This window comes from Pteronotus mesoamericanus, unplaced genomic scaffold, assembly GCF_021234165.1.
Source record: "Pteronotus mesoamericanus isolate MK-2021 breed Mesoamerican mustached bat unplaced genomic scaffold, CSHL_Meso_final contig_101, whole genome shotgun sequence".
NCBI classification, from domain to species: domain Eukaryota; kingdom Metazoa; phylum Chordata; class Mammalia; order Chiroptera; family Mormoopidae; genus Pteronotus; species Pteronotus mesoamericanus.
The window spans coordinates 21,823,655-21,843,859 of NW_026555001.1; positions in this window are offsets into that span (position 1 = coordinate 21,823,655).

The window sequence follows — 20,205 nt, forward strand, 5'->3', positions numbered from 1 at the left end:
ATCTCCTTAAGCCCCAGTTTCTTTATTGTTAAAATGAGGATAATAGCACTAACCTCATAGGGTGGCCACGAGCAGGTTCGCCATGATAGGTGGAGCAGCGTGAGCTGGAACAGGTGCCATTCCCATAGATGACACCGTGCACCGGACCTGCTGGGGTGCAGCAGAACAAAGCTCCACAACCACGCTAGAGAGGATCCAGGGAATAAAGCTGTGAAACCACATTTTTAACCTGTGAAGAGCTGTTTACAATTATCATACACATTGCTCGGGATATGCAAAGTGATACCCAAATCCCACCAGTGAAGCCTGGGGCATGACTGAGCCCTGAGCAGCTTGTAGTGACCACAGAGGTGGGTCTGCAACAAAGAACTTGACCACTACAGATGGGGAACATTTCAAGCCATTTGAACTGCTGAAGGAGCTAGATTAGGAATCACAGGAAAAATGGAGACAATAATCACAGTAGCAGAGGTACACTGAGTGCTTAATTCCAGACACTATTGTAAGCATGCTATATATATATGTCTAACTGAATCCTCACTATCACCCTCATTACTGTTAGAATGCCCATTTCACAGGTGAGAAAACACTACACAAGGGTATTAGATCCTAAACCAGAGAACCACAAGTTCTAAGCAGTGGAGCAAAGAGCTGAAATTTCTCCAGTATCTGTGATTTTGACCACCTTCTGCCTCGAAAGAGGATAAACAGCAGTGAGCCATGACATATTCTGTGCAGAATCTGGATATCAGCTACTCTAGAAACACAGAAGAGGCCAAGGAATCAAGTACCAACAGTGCACTGGGCTCTTCTTAATGCAAGTCCTCGTCCACCAGGAGCTTGCACCATATCTGAGGTCATCATAAAACTCAGCAGACAATCTGAAATCAGAGAAGCCCACTCAATCACATGTACCAAGTAACTTGGTGTTTACAAAAGGAAAGAATTTTCTGAAAGACTTTTTGAAGGACCTGGAGCCTGACCACGGTCTCACAAGGAAGAATTTGAAAGGTGGTGGAGAGGAAAGTCCTGTCTGCAAATTTCTCTCCTTGGAGTATGAGTGGGGTGTGGGCGAGGAGAAGAGGTAGAGTTGGTCTGGTTGTCCTGACAGAAGTACTATTTGTCAAGATTAGTTAGTTAAAAGGGAAAAAATAATCTTAATAAAGTAGAGGCAGTTTCCTCCTCAAATTGATTCTTTTGGTTTTTATCATCTATCTTGATGAGTTTTTTACATTGTCACAAAACAAACAGAACCATGATTGATGTTTCATAGCATATGTACCTCATTTTGTGGACTCCTAATATTTCCATCAGGTTTCAGTTATCAAGTCTTTTCCCTTCTGGGATATCATGATATCACTTTGGGAGGTAAAAGGCCCCACTACCTTCTTCCCTCCTGATAAGATGCTTATGGCTGACAGATGAAGCAAAAACTGTATCATAGAGATGAAGTGAGCACTCAACCTGGGAAGGGAACAAGAGAGGAGGCCAGGATGCCAGAGAAGGAGGATAAACAGATCAAGGTCCAAAGATTGGGAGCTAGGACCCAGAGGCAGAGGTGGGGCTCCAAAAAAGATGTAATAGCAGCTGGTGGGAAGTAGAGAGGAGAAGCCTGGGCCCCTCACCAAGAGTGGATGCTGTCATTTAAATCTGCGTGTCATTGCCCGCCAGGGTGGGTGCTTGCAGGGCTAAGTAGACATGGCAACAAAGGACAGACCAGGCTGTTCCAGTGGCGAGGAAAACTCAAACCAATGGGCACACATTGTAGGGCATGCATTTGTCCAAAGTGGTTATTTAAAGCTCTTGCTTCAGTGTTTTACTGCTCCTTCAATCTGAAATATTCTGGCCCCCTCCTCGATCTTAATATCAGACGCGCTCCCTCTCTGGCCCTTCTGCATATCTTTCTACCTCACTTCCTCTCACACCCCTCTAATAACTACCCCACATTACTGTGACCCCATGAGGACATAAAATACTTTGTTCTTTTTCTTGCTCAATTTTTCTTTCCCTCCGCACCCAGAATTGGATACTATAAGGTCTGTTCAGAAGGTACCTAGTCATATGATATGAAAAATAAGTACATTTATTGAAGAAGACAGATTGTGCTTCATGCAGCACAATGACGCCTCAGTCCCCTTCAAAGCAGGCATTTTGGGACCTCACATAGTTCTCCCAATTGCCATCAGCTGCCCCATTATTTTCCTGAATCTCATCAATGGTCAGAATTCTCTTTCCTTTCAAAGGTGATTTTAGTTTTGGAAAATGCCAAGTCTCAGGGCACCAAATCCTGGCTGTAGAGTATCTGAGTCACCTGGGTGGTTTGATATTTCACCAAAAAACTCTGCATGAGACATGATGTATGAGTGGGAGCACTGTCATGGCGAAGCTGCCAGTCACCAGTTGCCCGCAGCTGCGGCCTCCTGAATCATCCAAATAGTTTGCATGGAAGAATGTTCACATTAACACAAAACTTGATGCAGATTGCTCTATTTACTCAGTCAGTCTGAATGCAGCGGCCACACAGTACACATGGTTACTCAATGTCTGCCGCCCCCACTGACTAGTACAGGGAAGTCATCATTGTTTACACATGTGCGTTCCGGTGCATTCTCTTTGGCTGCCAGGTTACACCGACGTCGCACAAAATGTTCTTGTTATATTAACAATGGTGGGACTTTTTCTGGACAGACGTTGTATGGTTCATCATCATCGTCACCCTCTTGCCCCCTCCTCCTCATTCAATGCCACTATCCCCGCTGGAGCGGAGGGGGAGCCCTCCATTTCCTCCCTCCTGGCACCAGGCTGTGGCTGAGAGAGGAAGGGGGCATCAACCAAACTTGGGCTGCAACTGGAGGATAATTCACAACCCCTGGGTCTGGTCTCCTTTGACATTCAGGATTACAGATAATTAATTCATGACCAGCACTTCCCGCTGCCTGGCAAGCCTCTTCATCTTCCTAGGCCGCTCACTCGCTCACTCTGCTAAAACGCCATTTCGCGTCCTCCTTTCTCCTCTGCATGACAACTTCTCTGCCCCGCTTGCTCTTGGCTGGTGACTCTGTTCTTCATTCACTGAGGAAAGAGAAGCAATCAGAAGAGGCATTTCCTAGGCTTCCATCGTCACATATTCCAAGCTACGTGCATTCACACCCATAGACCCTGCCTGCCTTCCAGTGGCTACACATACATAGCTGTGCTGCTTCTGAGGCACAGTTTTAAATGTAAGCCAAGTCACATCACTCCTCTGCTCAAATTCCTTAGTAGCTTTACATGTCCCTCAAAATTTGGAGGAGCAGGGAGAAACAAGAGCTTCGACTTGTAATCTGCCCATCCTTCACACTAATTACTTCTCCAGACACATTCGTCCCTTATCCCCCCATCTGTGGGCCCCGTTAGCTGCTGCTCTTCCTGGACTCCGCATGCCCACACCCATCTCAGGACCTTTGTACTTGCTTCCTCGTACACACTCTTCTCCCTCACATCCCAAAGGCTCCCTCCCTCACTTGCCCCAGGTCTCTTTAAGTGGTAACTTACAGAAGAGGCCTTTCAGAAGGACCGCCCTTACGGCATCACTCCCTAACGCTGTTTCCCACCTTGGTTTCTCCAGGGCACCGTGGCTTTTGTTAACGTTATTATTATTATCTCCTCCTCACACTTAGGTATAAACTCTTTGAAAACCAGACTTTTGCCTCTTTCACCCAATACCATTGGAAAAGGTGCCTCAGACAGTGGCTGTCATTTGCAGCTCAAATAATATCTTGTGAATAAATACATTAATCTGATTTACAACTTCAGCTTTCATGTAAGATTTTGTTCCAATCAAGGGCGTTGCTCCAAAAAAAAAAAAAAAAAAGTGAAATCCGAAAACCACTGCCTTAGATTACAGAAGTTATTCCTTGAGCAATTTAGTCCATCACTTGGAAACATTTTGAAATAATAGCTCTACTTAAGGGTATTTTGGACTCTAAACTTGACAGTGACAGGATGAAATCCAAAGCAAAGGCCCCAGTTTTCAGGAGTGAGCAGTTGTTTTATTCCCTCCCCCATTTCAGTTTTTAAATGATTCTTTTCTGAAGCACACTCTGTAAGTTCCCGCAGCGAGGCTGAGAGGCAATGATAAGGGCGTCCCCAAGCAGCACTGTGTCTGTGACAAGATTAATAGGCAGTATTTCTTACCTCAGGACTGTGCCTTCAGAATGAGGGCCCTGCGGGTGCGACCCAGGGGCCCGCACGGAGTGCTGAGCATTTTCAGCGCAGCCCCCGCCCCCGCCCCCGCACCCCCCACCCCCCCACCCCCCACCCCCGCTTCTGATGCTTGGCTGACTGAATGGGACTGACTCTCCTTGACTGATTTTGCTGGCCAAGCTAAGGGAAAGCTGTCTCTCGCTGATGAAGCCAGAGAGGTACATTAGTTACTCATGAAGACGTGTATTTCTTCAAATGTTCCTTGTATACGGACTTTATAACTCATTCGTTCCCACCTACTAGAATGAATGCTGCATGAAGACAGAAATGTGATGAGTCTGGGTCATTTGTCTACCAGGTCCTAGAGTGGTTCCTCACACAGAGTCAGCACCCAAAATTAATTGTCAGATAAATGAATATAGAACCTATGCATGTATTCTGCAAAGAATTGCTTAGTACCTTCCATGTGTCATGTGCCAACACATACAAAAAAAGACAGAATTATAGTGTTCTAGCTGGAGAAACCAATAATACAAGCTGCCCAGGTAGAAACAAAACACGAACCTTACCCTTGGGGGCATTCAGTCTGATATGGAGTGAAGATGGAAATTCAGACAACTACCTATAAAACAAAGGAGAATAATATAATAGCAAATAAAGTTCTAAAGAGTGCAACAGCTCAGGAAAGAAACAATTAAGTCTGATTTGGGAGAGATAGTCACAGAATGTGTCTCAAAGTGCAGTTGGAATAGAGCCTTCAAGTTCAGGAACAAATTCTTCCACAGTATTTCAGTCGGAGGGAATGGTTTTTAAAAAAGAAAAAAAAAAAAGTGATGATCTTATTGCCTTGCCTCCTCCTCCAAAACAATGGACTGAATGCCAGTGACACGTTCTACAATTAAGGACCATTTTTTTAAATGTCTAATCCATTGCTGGCTGATGATACTTTCGATAAATACAGTAGAAATGTCAAAACGATGTCAGCTTGCTAGAAAAGGCTCTGAATGCTCGCTCTCACTTTCTGTACTTATCTCATTGCGGACCAACAGTAAGCACGCCCGAGAGGCACTGGCCAGGGCAAGCTGATGGTATCCAAGAAAAAGCTGAGCAGCATCACCGTGTAATTTGGGAGCAAGGAAACATTGGTCTGATTGCGGAGGCAAGCACAAGGGTTGGCCAGTCTGAGCACCAGAGGGCCGAAGGTGTCATATTGTGATGGACAACCCTGCACCCTTCCTTCCTCCTTTAGTTTTTTTTTTTCCAATCACAATTTACATTCGATATCATTTCACATCAGTTTCACATGTACAGCAAAGTGGCCAGAAAACCATGTACTCTAGATGCCCCCACTGCCCCATGCGCCCACCTGGCTCCTTCCCCTGTTTTCTCGACATTCCTGACTGTACTCTCCAGGCTGCAATCCACACCTGTGGCTGCTCTGCAACCACCAACTTGTACCGCTGAATCCCTTGGCCTTTCTCACCCCGCTGCCCCGCCCCCTCCCAACAGCTGCCTGTCTGTTCTCTGTATCTATGAGTCTGTTTCTCTTTTGTTTGTTCATTTTGTTACTCCTGTAGTTTTTACCTCTAGTGCCTGTGAATTCTAGAGAGAACATGGGGCCATCATAGAATTAGGAACAATGTGAGGCCTTTTCCACTTACGACTTCAGTCTCTTATTAATTCGATCTTTTCCTGATACGTCGTTTTGGAAGAAGTGTGGAGCTGTGGTCCCTGCAGGAACTGCAGAGCAGCTGCTCCCAGGAGTCCCGTGAAGGAAGGTTGTGCAATGTTTCTAGGTTTAGGGACCTTGGCACCTCACAGAAGCGGTTTCACTGCATTGTGTGACGCACATGTACAGCAGAATTACAATTTCCAGGATAATTATCACCTTCGATGAAAGACATTTTCAATCATTCAAATTTAAATCTACATTTCAGTTAAATGAAATAAACCTCCCATGACTTCAGAAGTAAAAGCTTATGTCAGCTGGTATGGTGACTTTATGAGCCCGGTCATCACATTTCCTAAGACTGTGAGAAGGAGGGACTCCCCTGGCGGGGGTTCCAAGGGGAAGACATCCCTTTGGAACTGTCTGTTAGAGGGAAACGGGGTGGGACAAGGGAGAAGCTCCGTGAACTCCCCTAGCCAACATTGCGCTGGAGGTCCCAGTCAGTGCCTTAACCAAAGCAAGTGAGAAACAAAAAGAAAGAAAATGTATAAAAACTGGGAGAAAAGAGATAAAAGACATTATCTGCAGGTGATAGGATTTTTCAAGTTGAAATGCAAGATAATCTACAGAGCCATTGTCAGAATCATTTGGAGAACTTAGCAAATTTGCAAGACACAAAGTCAGCATAAAAATTAATTCTATTTCTACACAGGCGCCTGGAGCCCTCATAGTTCACTGGTCAAGAACAAGTCTTCGAGCAAGTCCTAGCAAACCTGGCTGCAAATCCCTGGTCTGCCACCTAGTGACTTTCTGTGTCCCAGCGACCTCATCTGTGAGACACTAAGACACATTCCTCACAGCAGTAATTCTCTAAGTGTGGCCTCAACCAGCAGCAGCAGCATCCCCTGGGACCTTGTTGGAAATGCAGATTCCCAGGCCCTGCCCCAGACCTACAGACTCCGAAACTCTGGAGATGGGCCTAGACATCTGTATCCAAAGTTCTCCAGAGGAGCCTGGTGCATGCAAAGACCGAGAGTCACTGCCTCCGATTTTGAGCCTGAAATGAGATGATGTCTATAAATTGCTAAGCCTGGCACTCAATTCAGAAAATTGAAGAGGTCAGGATACTTCAGATTCCTTTAAAAACAGGAGGAGCAATAAACTGATGAGTCACTGACACTGTAGTGTGAACTAGTTTAAATGGTGCTATAGGAAGTATCTGAACCTACAAAGCAGTGTGATTTAGTAAACTGGTATTTTTTTTTTCTCATTTAAAAAAAAAGATGGCAAAACTGGAGCTCAGAGAGGTGAACATTTCCCCAAGTTTACCTGACAAGAAATCCAGAAAGAGAATCCAGACTATTGACCCTGCACTTGGTTCATTTTCCAGCCCCCACACTCCTGTTTGGCAGTAAGTACCAGCACCCTAATGGGAACAGACTTAATCAAGAGCTTATCAAAGCCCCCGGTGCTGGCTCTGTGCTGAAAATTCTCAGAGAGGCCTGGGGCCTCCTGCCTGGGGAACCAGCTGATGGTTCTTACGCCTGCCCTACTTGCTGATGAAGACAAGAAGATGTGACCCTGATCTGCAAGAAGGCATCCATCTCTCACTCCTGCTGAAAATAAAAGAATCATTGTGACCAAAACTCACTTAAAGGTCGATTTAAACAGGTCTAAATAGGTCACTTGCTGTAATTCGCTTACTGTAGTATCCAGATGGTATTTTAAAGGTAACCAAAAACACTTGTAGGGAAATTCAGCCTGATCTTGTTGGCCTGGACTGACACAATGTTCTGGTGTGACGTCATTGTGTCGGAAGGACGCTTTTGTCACAGGACATGTACGCTGCTGCTAGAATTGAGGTACTTATTTATGGTGGTTGTAGGGTTAAGATATTTTTACTCCATATTAGGGACCAGGCAACACACTAGATGGGGTGGGGTCTCACATGAAAGGTGGAATTAACCACTGAGACAGCGATTGTGTCTGACAGTAGCTGAGGGAAAGGGCGAAGGGCTAGAACATTCTCTTGTCCTTGTCCATGAAGACATGGAGGCATCAGACAGGGCTGTGTCTGCTGGCCTTCTGAGGTCTAAGTGTTGAGGCCAGCCATTCTGAGCAAGAGTCTAGAAAATGAACTAGACAGATGGTGGGATATGCATGCCATGGTCAGAAGTTCCAAGACCCTATGTTATGTGATTCATATTGCTTTATGTCCCTCCCATCCGGGTCTGCCTGTCTGTTTTTCCCTTCAGTCTGGTGCAGCCTTTTGAGAGCCCTACTGCACCTCAGGCCTGCTGGTGGGAGCCTGGAAGAACACTTGTTCCTACAGCTGGCCCCTTGGTACTCCAGAGACCACCTGAAGGAGCCACGAGAGTCAGAGCAGCACTTAGGGATGGAGGGGCCTCAGGAAGGAAGTGCCATCCCTTGGAAGTTTTGACTGGCACGTCACTCATAACAGCCAAACCTCTCCTCGGGTGAGTAGGATGAATCCATGTATATGGATTCCCATTCTTCATTTTTTTTTAAAGTATAATTGAATTTCTAAAAATATAGCCCAGACATTTCCCTCTACAGTGTCCCAAGGCGACAGAGCAGAGGAGGTACCTGTTCTGTATCTCACGCCCCCAAGAAGCACACGTGTTGAGGGAAGGGGCCCTGGGCAACAGGACGTTTGCTACACACCAACAGGGGCCTCTTCTCTCTGGAAGTTGCCCTGCCCCTTTTTACCCCTTTACCGCCCGGGAGTGGAGAGATCTTTCTTGCAGGGATAGCCTGGGTCCTCTTCATTTGTCAAATAATCAAAGTTGCTAATGTTCACAGAAAAGTAGCCAAAACCTTCCTGAAGTTTACAGCCCATGGACTTCAATCACTTTCTAAGCTCAGAGGAGGTTTGAGATTCCCATGGGGTGTCATGAGGCAGAAGGGATTTTACCCCACTGAAGAGTGAGGAGCTTTTCTCAACCAGACACCCCCCACATGAAACAGGCCCAGACGGGGTCAGAGCAGGTGGGTGGAAGATCCTCCCTTCTGTCTCTCAAGGAAAGACCAAAGGGAAGAAGTCAGGAAAACAAAGGGCAGGACTGAGTAAAGGCAAATCCAGCGAGCGCTGCACCTTGTCACCTGCCCCAGCCCCTCCGACCAGCACCTCGGCCCAGCTATGCTGACAGAGCCTTGGAGGCCAGAGTGGGGAGGCCCTGCCCACACAGGAGCCTTTGGCGCCACCCCATTGGGCAGGATCCAGCTGCTGTGTCTCTGTGTCCCTGTCCCACTCACAGCTTCACCTCAGAAAGTCCCATATGCTTCCCGCCTGCAGGTGTGGCCATCGGGGCAGCTCTCGCGCATCTGCCTCCGCCATGTTTTCCCAGTGTTGCCCCTGCCTTCACGGGTAAGCTCTCCCCCCAAAGATCGAGTCCATGTCCTTCCTTTAGCTGAGAATTCCTGAGCAGTAAGGTTCAAGCGTGCATTTTTTTCCAATTCCATTTATGTTCTAATATAGCAGAGAGTGCTCTGAGTCAGGAGTCTAGTCAAGGCCAGTTACAGGACATTACACAAATCATATACATTCTCTGAGCTTCAATTTCCACCCTAGAAAATGGGAGAATTAATAATAGATGTCCTACCTACAGACAATCAATAGAAGACATATGAAAATGCGTAACTATGTCTGGCACAGACTAAGACATCCTTGGTTGGTAAAGTAATATCTTTCCTTATGTAATGGGAGAGAGACCCTTGATTCTGTGTAAATACACTTTTCACCACTCTTTGACAAATACTACCTTCAAGAGTTTAGCCCTGGGAGTACAGCGTAGGTTCTGGCATTTTCATTTTGAGACATAACATTAAATAAATGCTCTGGTTCAAAGAGGCCTTTTTGAGGAATACGTGGATAGGTCGCTGCCTAGGGACACACGGCCGCAGGTGTGAGCCAGAATTTGCATCCAAACTGGTGCTTCCCACCACATCCACATTCTCAAAGTGTGGGCTGAGGATCACCTGCACCACAGTCATCTTGGAAGGGGGTAAACAATGCAGATTCAGAAAGGAATTCAAATCATGCCTCAGAGAGATAGCTATACAGCATTTATCACAATCGCCAAAAAGCAGAAGTAACCCAAGTGTCCATCAACAGATGAACGGATAAACAAAATGTGATAATATATATGTGATATATACTACAATATGTGATATATATAATAATATGTAATATATACTACAACGGAATATCCTTCAACCTTAAAAAAGAAGGAAACTCTGACACATGCTCCAGCATGGATGAGGACACGATGTTAAGTGAAATAAGCCAATTACAAAAAGACGAATACCTACGATTCCGCTTATATGAGGTACCTAGAAGTCAAATTCATAGAAACAAATAGAACACTGCTGGTTGCCAGGAACAGGGGGGAGGAGAGAATGGAAAGTTAGTTTTACCAGGTACTTAGTACTAGTTTGGCAAGATGAGAAGAGCCCTGGGTCTGCATGGTGGTGAGGGTCACACGACTATGTGACCGTACTTAAAGCCACTGATCCCTGTACTTAAAAATGGTTAGGATGGCAAATTTTATGGTATGTGTATTTTACCACAATTTTATATTTTTCCCTTTTATTTTTTATTGTTCTGTTGAATTTTAAAGAATAATTTTAAAAAGCAAAGATAAATACAGATTTCTCAACCCACTCTGCCCTCTCAGAAGCAGGGTTTCTGGTGGCAGACACAGGAACTGCGTTAACAAGCTGGCGTGTGACGCCGGTGCACACTCCAGTGTGGGGCTGCCCCTCCCCACGTGGCTCACACGCAGCATCTGGAAAACCCGGACACAGGTGCCAGGGCATGGGCTGGGCCACTCAAGAGAAACTTCTTCCAAAATACGTAAGGGGCCACTGTTTTCATGCTATGAGAATCACGCAATCCACTTCACTTGTGCTTGAGCCAGACGTACTGCGAGGTGCTCTCAGCCCTAACACTCCGATAGCTCTAGCATTTTCTGGGCACTCACACTGGCTCTCTCTTCATTCTGGAACAGGATCACTGTCTCGGGGTAATGAGGTCCTGCCTGGCTCTTTGTACTAATTAAAAACCCCTTTGCCAAATAAGCACTCAGGAAAAGAGAACCATGTGGCTTCTCGGAGGTGGGGGCGGGGGTGGTGGCTGCGATGCCTCTGCCACCCCTACAACACGTCTCTGCTTCTTTTCACCCAGCTCAGCCACCCAACTTGCCAACCCCACCTTCTCTGACACCCTCAAAACTCTGGCTGCAGGATGGAGAACGGATTAGGGAGCACAGAGAAGGACAGATGTGAGGTGACCAGTAAAGACACTGTACAGTCCCAGATGAGAAGATGAGACTGTGGTACTTTGGGTGAGGGTGTGACTGGTGGGAAGAAAGAAAAGTAAGTGGCAGCGGCCTTCTTAACGGCATGGAGGGGCACAGTCACTTAATGAAAGGAGGCTCAGGTTAACGGTGGGGATGGAAGGCAGATTGGTCAGGATGGAGGGCACTTGAGAAGGAAACGAGGCCGTGAGTGTAGGAAATGCTATAGAGAAGGTGTCTGTGCGTAGGAAGAGACACTGTGCATAGGAAGCTGGTGCAGTAGGCTCATGGGAAAGGTTACCTTTAAGGAGTGTGGCTTTGTGTTCAGATGGGAAAAGGTGGGACCTAGTGAAATGTCGATGGGAAGGATTCCTTTCAGGCAGGCCAAATACACAGGAGAGAAAAGAAGATAATCTGAGGGGAAGTTTCCCAGGCATGGGCAGCAGAGCAGTGATGGAGGCCTTGATCTGAATAAAAAGGACACCTCTATTGTAACAGACATAAAGGAGAAAGGATAGGACAAATGCAGATGAATTTTGAAATTTGATGGAAGGAAGTTTTACAATTTCCCCTTACAATGGTTCCAATTTCCTTTTTGAGGTAAAAGAAAACGTGCTTAGAGTGAGAAGAGAGAAAGGAAAATGGAGGTTTGAGAAAGTGGGACCTTACAGATGAGATTAGCTAATAAAGGGTATATAAAGATGAACGAGTATTTGCAACACAAATGCAAGAAGGAAGGGGATAGGGAGCTAAAGAATGAGGGACAGATGACAGATGAATAGAAAGAAAAGTGTGGATTTTCTTTGATGTATTTAATGTCCCAGATGGAACTCTAATGTATTCACCATGGGGGATTCTATTATGAAACGCTGACAAACAGTCACAAAGAGAGTTTGTCAGAATATCACAACATTTTAGTAATGGAGGGAGCGGGGCCCTTGGAGGTTTACTAGTCCAATATCCTTGTTATAGGAAAGTTCATGCTCAAACTGGGGAAGCCTTGCTATTGCTGATAGCAGAGTCAGAATCAGTAATACCACATCTCCCATATCCAGGATACACCGGGCACCGGCCCCAGGGCCAGGCCCCACACAGATGAGGGAGTCATCCCAGGCCAACCAGCAAATGACGGATGTGAAGGGCTGGCTGTTAAACTGAACCTGCCTCTTCCTGCCTAGACTCAGCTGCTGGACCTTCCAACTGGGCTCCCCCTGAATTCAGGCAGGAATCCATTGAACCACTTCTGCTTCTGTCCCAGAAGTCCTGCCTCACTGTTGGGTTCAAGGAGGTCCTACAATGATTCATCCGAATTGAGGAAACCCATGGGTTTGGGGGGGGGGGGCGGGGGGTAGTGGCAGGATTCCAAAGCTCCCTCAATGCATGGGTTTAGCTCCATGAGGAAGAAGAAGTAGCTGTTAACTAGCCTGAGAGTCTGAGTTCTCTTTTTTAGTGCCCCATCTTTTTGCTGGGTGTTACCAGCCCAGTTAGACTTCTCCGTGCTAATATGTGACCATCTCTAGCCAGACACTGCACTGTGTGTTTTCCCAGCACACTTCAAAGGAAAGCTTGGGACCCTGGACTTGCCAGTATTGTAAGTTGAGAGAGAAAAGTCCTCAAGTCACCATGCTTTGATAGTTCTCACCTCATCACATCTTTTATTCCCAGATCATAAAGGCCCGGTCTCATTTTACAGATGGAAGAATGAAAGAAGGTGACATGTGGAACACCAAAACAATTCTGCAATACCCCCGAGGATGTTTATAATGAAGAAGAGATTCGAATTAGGGCATGCAATAGGTTTTATTGTCTCACATAATGATATGAAGGCACTTTAGCACAAAATAAAATAAAATTGGGTTTACAAGCTGTTCGGGATTTATCATTTTCTTTTCACTGTGCATGATTGCAGTAACCTAGGCTCCCATCAATCACCCTGGAAGATAACAGTCATAATGTCTGACAGGGAATTCGGCACCAAAGTCCCACCATTGTCTCAGAGAAGCTCTCAGACAAAGGACAAAGCCTACAGCATTGTCACTAGAGCCTAATGGGGATTCCATCTCTCTGGGAGGGTGGAACACTTTGCTTCCTTCTATGTCATGATAATAACAGCCACAATTATTGTTCTTAGGACTGGAAGGCCTAGGACATGGGCTCAAAAAAAAAAAAGGGACAATAGAAAACTAATATATCATTAACATGCCTTTGGGGAAGCTCCTTTGGCAACTACAAACGCATTATCCAGGACCCATTTGAAGATAAGAATCAATTTAATTAATTTTAAATGGCTTTGCACATTGACAAAGCCAAGGACTAAAGAAAATGGGAACCTGGAGCAGATGCATCCTGGGGAAAGAACCATTAGGGAGAGAAGTCAGAGCTCTGGGCTCACTCAGCTCTACCCCTGTGCACGAGCTCAGGGTTGGTGTTCAGGTCCACAATCCTAACAGTAAGAGTAATAAATGTGAAAAGCAGAGCTGGTTTTAAAAGACCAGAGGTTAAACCTGATGCTTCAATATATTAGTTGGGCAATGTGAGCAGGTTACTTAACATTTCTAAAGCCTCAGCTTATAATTTATGGAAGACTTCCACAGTGGTCATTAAGGTATGATATTAGATTCTCCAAACACTTCCCTGAAACTCTTCATTTATCATAGATATACTTGTGGGGCACCCTGGCTTATTACATTATCTGCTTGATTGTCCAACCTCACAGTACCCGTCTGATGCTCACAGTGCCTGTGAGCATGGGGTAGATGATGAGTGTGTCCATCACAAAGCCACCCATGTGTCAAACCTCTACACCCAGTTGTGGAACTTGAGGGAAGCATAAGGTTCTATCACTGGTCTCTGGGCGTTTGGGGTCATGTTCAGAGATGAAATATACACCATCCACAGAAAGATAAATGCCACACAGACCTGTCTGCACTTCACGACTTGTGAGTGGCACACATATTGGTGTTAGAGGAGATCAGAGGAAGAGATGAAGAAAGAAGGCCCTTCCAAGAGACGAGGGTTATACTTTAAATATGAGTTAAAGTCAGGTTATTTCTTGCTTACTTTGACTGGAAGACAAAATGAAATAATATACAGATGTATTTAAAACCTCCAGCCTAGACTCCAGCAGATGGGAGGAACCAAATTTTCCCAAACGGGTTCTATCTCCACTGCATTCCTAAAGCCATTCCAAGCGACTCCATTGCCAAAGAGGGACAATGACACAGGAACAGTTGGCTGGGTCTATTTTGAGAAAGAGCCCTGGTACCGGGCCAAAAAATGTCAATCCCCAGGAATCACGACCAAGGAGCTTAGCTGGAATAAGGACCGTACCCCTCCTCTGTAGCAAGATGTGCATCCTGGGAGCACTCTCAACAGCAAGCCTAGGGCTTCCAGAGTCACCAGGTCAATTCAAGCCAATGCAGGAAACAGTTCCTGAGCACTTGTGTCAAGTAAGAAATAGCATGATGGATAAAACACTTAAGACATGGCCTCTACTCTTAAGGAGCTTATAGGCCAGCAGCATGAGTTGGACCAGTATATCTATAACTACTCTACAAGACCAAATAAGCTAATTGACAGAAGCTTATGCTTTCAAATTTAAAGAACAGCACAATTAGATCATATAGGAGAGATCAGGAGAGGTTTATTGCACATGTGGAGACAGCGTCTCTGTTCCTGTCTCTTCATCCATAAACGGGAGATCATGTTTGGACCTACATTATAGGAATTGAATAAGCTACCCCATGCTAAAAACTAAAGATGAACTGTTAGCTAGTTTTTGTTATTAACTGAGAATGGCTTTGGAGGGTAGTAGCATCTCATAGATGAGAATGAAGGGCGGACGAGTGCAGCCTGCTACCAAAGCAAAGGCAACATCTGTGCCCTCACCCAAGTACTCATCTTGTAAAGGAATCAGGCATGGGAAAGTGAAGGGTGTGCTCAGAAAGTAGTAAGCCCAGTGAGCCCACTCTTGCTGAGAATGAAACAGAAGCTTCACATAGACACATGGGAGACGGCTTAAAGGTAGTTTGGGGAAGTCCTTGAATGCCAGCTGTAGAGTTTGCACAAATTCCTGGCTCTTGCCCATGCTTCCATTACAGATAATAACCCAGGCATCCACATTGTCTTAATCTGGCAGCCCTGCAGATGCACCCAATTCGGCGTGTGGCATCGCCACTCAGCTATTAGAATGAGCACAGCCTTGAGAGCATCAAAACTGCAAGTTTTCAGCAGAGCTAGGCAAAGTAATTGATTAGTGCGTTCTTTGGTGCCTCGCGTCTCCTTGGCTGGACAAATGTTAGCTGCATTTGTCTGAGAACATTCAGCCTCACTCAGCAGGATAGGGATTGAGGAGACTGTACAACTCAAGAGTCAGGAAAATGGCTGAAAACAGAAACTTTAGCCATCAGTATATAGATGCACAGTATTTAAGACTATGCAAAATGCATTTTCAGGCAAACCTTCTTTTTTCTGAAGGAAACTAATAAACACCAGAAAAAGCAACATCATGGAGACATCAAAAAGCACAATTTACAATAACCAAGTGCTAGAAGCAACCTAAATACCCATCAGTAAATGAGTGGATCAAAAATGACAGTAAATTTACACAATGGAATACTACACAGCAGAAAGAAAGAAGGAACTCCTACCTTTCACAACAGCATGGATGAACTAGAGAGCATTATGCTAAGTGAAATAAGCTAGGGGATGAATGACAAATACCATATGATCTCCCTATAAGTGGAACCTAATCAACAAAACAAATGGCGGCGAAATAGAACCAGAGACATTGAAATAAAGAACAAACTGACAGTGACCAGAGGGGGTGGGGAGGGGGACAAAAAGGGGAAAGAAGGGGAAGGGTCAAATCAAGGAACATGTACAAAGGACCCATGAACAGAGCCAAAGGTAGGTAGGATTGAGGGTGGGAGGTGGGGGTAGGTGGGCAGGGGAACGTGGTGGTGGGAAAATAGAAACAACTGTATTTGAACAGCAATTTAAAAAAAAAAAGAAGAAGCAGCAGCAATGAGTGACCAGGGGCCAAACAGATAGGTCCAGAGTCAGTGCTCTCAATGGACGACCTGGGGGCATGGGGTATCCAGAAAGTCAGGAAGGTCTGTTGGAGTCAAGGAAGGCTTCGTGGAGATATAGGCATAGTAGGCAAAGAAAGACCAGGAAGACAAGAAATCTTAACAACCTATTCCACTCATTTACATATTAATGAATATTGAGCACCTGCTGTGGGCCAGGCACTGTGCTGGGCATTCAGACAACAAGCAAATGGTCAAGTTTCTGTCTTTGTGGGAACAGAAAACCAATGAGGAGGGAAATAAACACATATACAATATATCACCAGAAAAGGACTATGGAGGAAATTATGAGTAGGTTAAGGAACTGGAGGCATGCTATTGCTTGAGTGGCCAGGGCGGATATATTAGTTTGTTCAGGCTGCCATGTCTGGGTGGCTTAGAAGATAGAAATTTATTGTCTCTCAGTTTGAGAGGCTAGAAGCCCAGGATCAAGGTGCTTCAGGCGGGGTCTGTTCTCGGTCTTCCTTCCTCGGTTGGGAGACGGCTCCCTCACATGGTCTCTTCTCTGTGCGCATACATGCACCCTTGGTGTCTCTTTGTCCAAATTTCCCCTTTTTATAAAGATATCAGTCCAATCAAATTAGGACCCATTCTAAGAGCCTCATTTTAATGTCACTACTTCTATAAAGGCCTTATCTTACAAAACAGTCACATTCAGAGGTACTGGGGGTTAGGGCTTTGATGAATGAACTGGTGGGGGGTACAACCCACCCCATACAGTGGGTCATTCTGATGAAGGGACATTTGAATAGAGACCTGGCTGCCATTTTGGATTAAGCAATGAAGCTCTCTGGGGCAAAAGAGATCAGCCTGTTGCAGAAAGAGAAGATGAGGCAGGTGTGGCTGGATAAGGAAGCAAAAAGAAGAGTGGGAGATGACAGTGGAGAGGCACCTGGGGACCAGAGTGCACAGGGTTCATACGCCACATCACATAGGGATTTTGAAATCTGGGGAGAGAAAGATTAGGAGGGTTTTGAGCAGACCAGTGACATATTCTGATTTATATTCTAAGCTAATTATTCTGGGTTCCAAGTGGGAACTAGCATGGAAGCTGGGAGAACCACCAGGAGACTATTGTGATTGTCCAGGAGAAAGAGGCCGAAGGCCGGGACCCAGCGATTACAGAGAGGTAGTGGTACCTCTGTGCTAGCAAAGGCCAAACCAGGGGCCTGACGTAGGTCTGCCTCAAGTCACAATGAAGACATTTTGCCTAGAACTTGAGATCTGGAATCTTAAAGAAAACCACCCTCATTCTACTCCCCAGGAGCCCATCAACCCCATACAATTAATAGTGAGTCAGACAAGAAGGGCGAGCCAGGCTTCCCGCTGATTTATGACAATCCTGAAGATTAGAAAGCATGGCTGACTAAAAACGTCTACAATCAGTGCTCAGTCAGCCACCTTATTGGAGCAGAAAGGTCATGGACAATCCAAATACCTCATATTTGTTGCTATTGCATTTGATAGGTTTCCTTGTCCACCCAATGTCTTTTTCTCTGCTGTACTATTTTATGCCCATATGTTAAAATTGTCATTCAAGGCATAGAGAACAGTAACCATCTCTTGCCAGTAAGGAATTCAACTTGAATAACTTTCCTGATACGACTTCAACACTCACAGCCCTTTCGACACAATAATCAATGTAACTTATCATTGAGTAGAACTTCCTAATTTTCAAAGGAGTTTAATAACCACACTTCCTAATTAATGCTCAGAACTTTTCGAGGAATTAAGGACACTTTGCCCCTGTATTTCAATGGGTGGACGTCCCTGGCCTAGCAGAGTCAGTGTTTAAACACAATACCCCTGTGTGATCTTTTTCCCTTTCCTGCTCCGGAAGCCCAGCAGCCCCATTGCAACCTGCCAGGAGAGCAGATGAGCAAACCTATGCTGCTCAGGCTCTCCCTCTGAAGGGAAGCTCCAAGGTCCTGACTGGGAAGAGGGTGAGAAAGGCAATGGGGGGAAGCACAATGGCAGCTCCTAGGCCGGTTCTCCAATCCGGCTTCCCCAGCAACACAGGTGATGCTCACATCTCCACCTATCTGCTGCCTATCACTCTGTTGATTGGCATCCAACGCCCTGGACAATGATCTTAAAATCTGAGGTTGCCAGTCAGACAAAGTCAAGAAAGACAACTAAAAATCAGTCAAAAATAATTTTAATACCCAGAAAAAATATTTGAACCTGAATACTAAAAAGAAGACATTAAAAAAATTAAATTGGGTCATGCTTGAAAACCTTTTGAATTAGACTAGAGAATGTTTAAATGTCTTAACACCAAAAAAGTAAACTTTCACCTTAGAAAGATTAATAAATCTTTCTGATGAAGATTTATTTGGGTGGCCCGTAGAATTAAATCAAATATACTCTATAAGGAATGAGGTCTGTGTGACCAACTCTAAATTATGGAGGCCTTGTTACAGATATAAATAGGGCCCAAGACTGGATAGTGTCACTAACAATAAATCCAATCTGTTTAGGGGCCAAATATTTTGTTGTGCAACCTTACTACCTCGAAAGGTATCTCCTAAATTAGCTTAGGATGATATAATTTTTTAATTAGCAGATAAGCAGCTTTTAACCTAGGAAACTTAGAATTAACTATACAGATGTATAAGAAGATTACATTGTAAACAATATTATACTTAAGAAGCATTCTCTAATATTTTTTCAAAATTTGACCTATTTTCTTGCAGGTGAGGCTTGCAATTTCATTTAAAATGCACAAGTGAATAGTTAATTTAGACCTTTTACAACTGAGAAATTTCCAAGTTTATATTCACAGCATTGGGATACTTAAGAGAATTCTAATTCACCATAGTTATAACTTTAATTTATGAGAGTATAAGCTATAGAAGTACTTGTGAAGGTTTTATTTGTAAGTCAGACAACTGATATACTTCTAAATAAAACCAGATATATTAAATCCATAAATACAGTTTGAAATATCAAGGGAATTTAATTAAGTTGTTAAAACTCAAACTGATTGTTAAATATGCCAAACATATAAATAGTGTAATAACATTTGTAAATAAACTTCAAAGGTTAAGGAGAAACTAGGTTTGGAATTTGTAACTATAAAAATTTAAGTATGAATACCTGAAACCAGAGTTACTTCTAAATAATCCCCTTTGCACAGAAGAGCCAGCCTTGGGGACACAACACTCACATTAGCACATGCTGTGAGCGGGAGGGAAAGGTGTGACTTGTTGGGCCCCCGCAGCCAGTACCCATAGGACACCTTGAACCGGTGGTCAGAGTGCAGGCTCTGAGATCAGGCCCAATGCGTTACATGACCTCGTGTAAATTTCGTAGTCTCCCTGAGTCTGATTCTTCATCTGTGAAAGGAAACCAAGTAACATTACCTACCCTACTAGATTGTTCTGAGGAGTAAATGAGACAATGGATATAGAAAAGAACTTGCTAACTGTAGAATGATAAAATCACACACACACACACACACACACACACACTCCCTAGTAGTTATTATTACAGAGGGGAATTTGTACAGGTAACCCACGGTACAAGAGGAAGAAGTGACCAAGGTACATAGCACTGCTGAGGAATGGCACAATCAATGCTATTTATTTCATTTCATTTCTACTCTGCATTATTCCATATACCCTGCTCTACATTTTAGTTTTCCTGCAGGACAAATAATGCTCTGAATTTCAACCAGTGAAAGGTTAAATAATCACGTCGATGATTTTGTCATTGCAGACCCCTTTTCCTCTGAGTGTGACAACAGACCACTGGCATCATAAAGACCTGGTGTGTTTAATGAAAATCCAGGCTCCTGGATCCACCCCAGACCTTCTAGAGACAGAATCTCAGATGGTAGGGTCCAGGAACCTCATTCTAACACGTTGCCTGGATGATTCTTAGGCATATTTCAGTTTGAGAATTACTGTTTCATATAATTAGAATAGATCTTTTTTTTCAA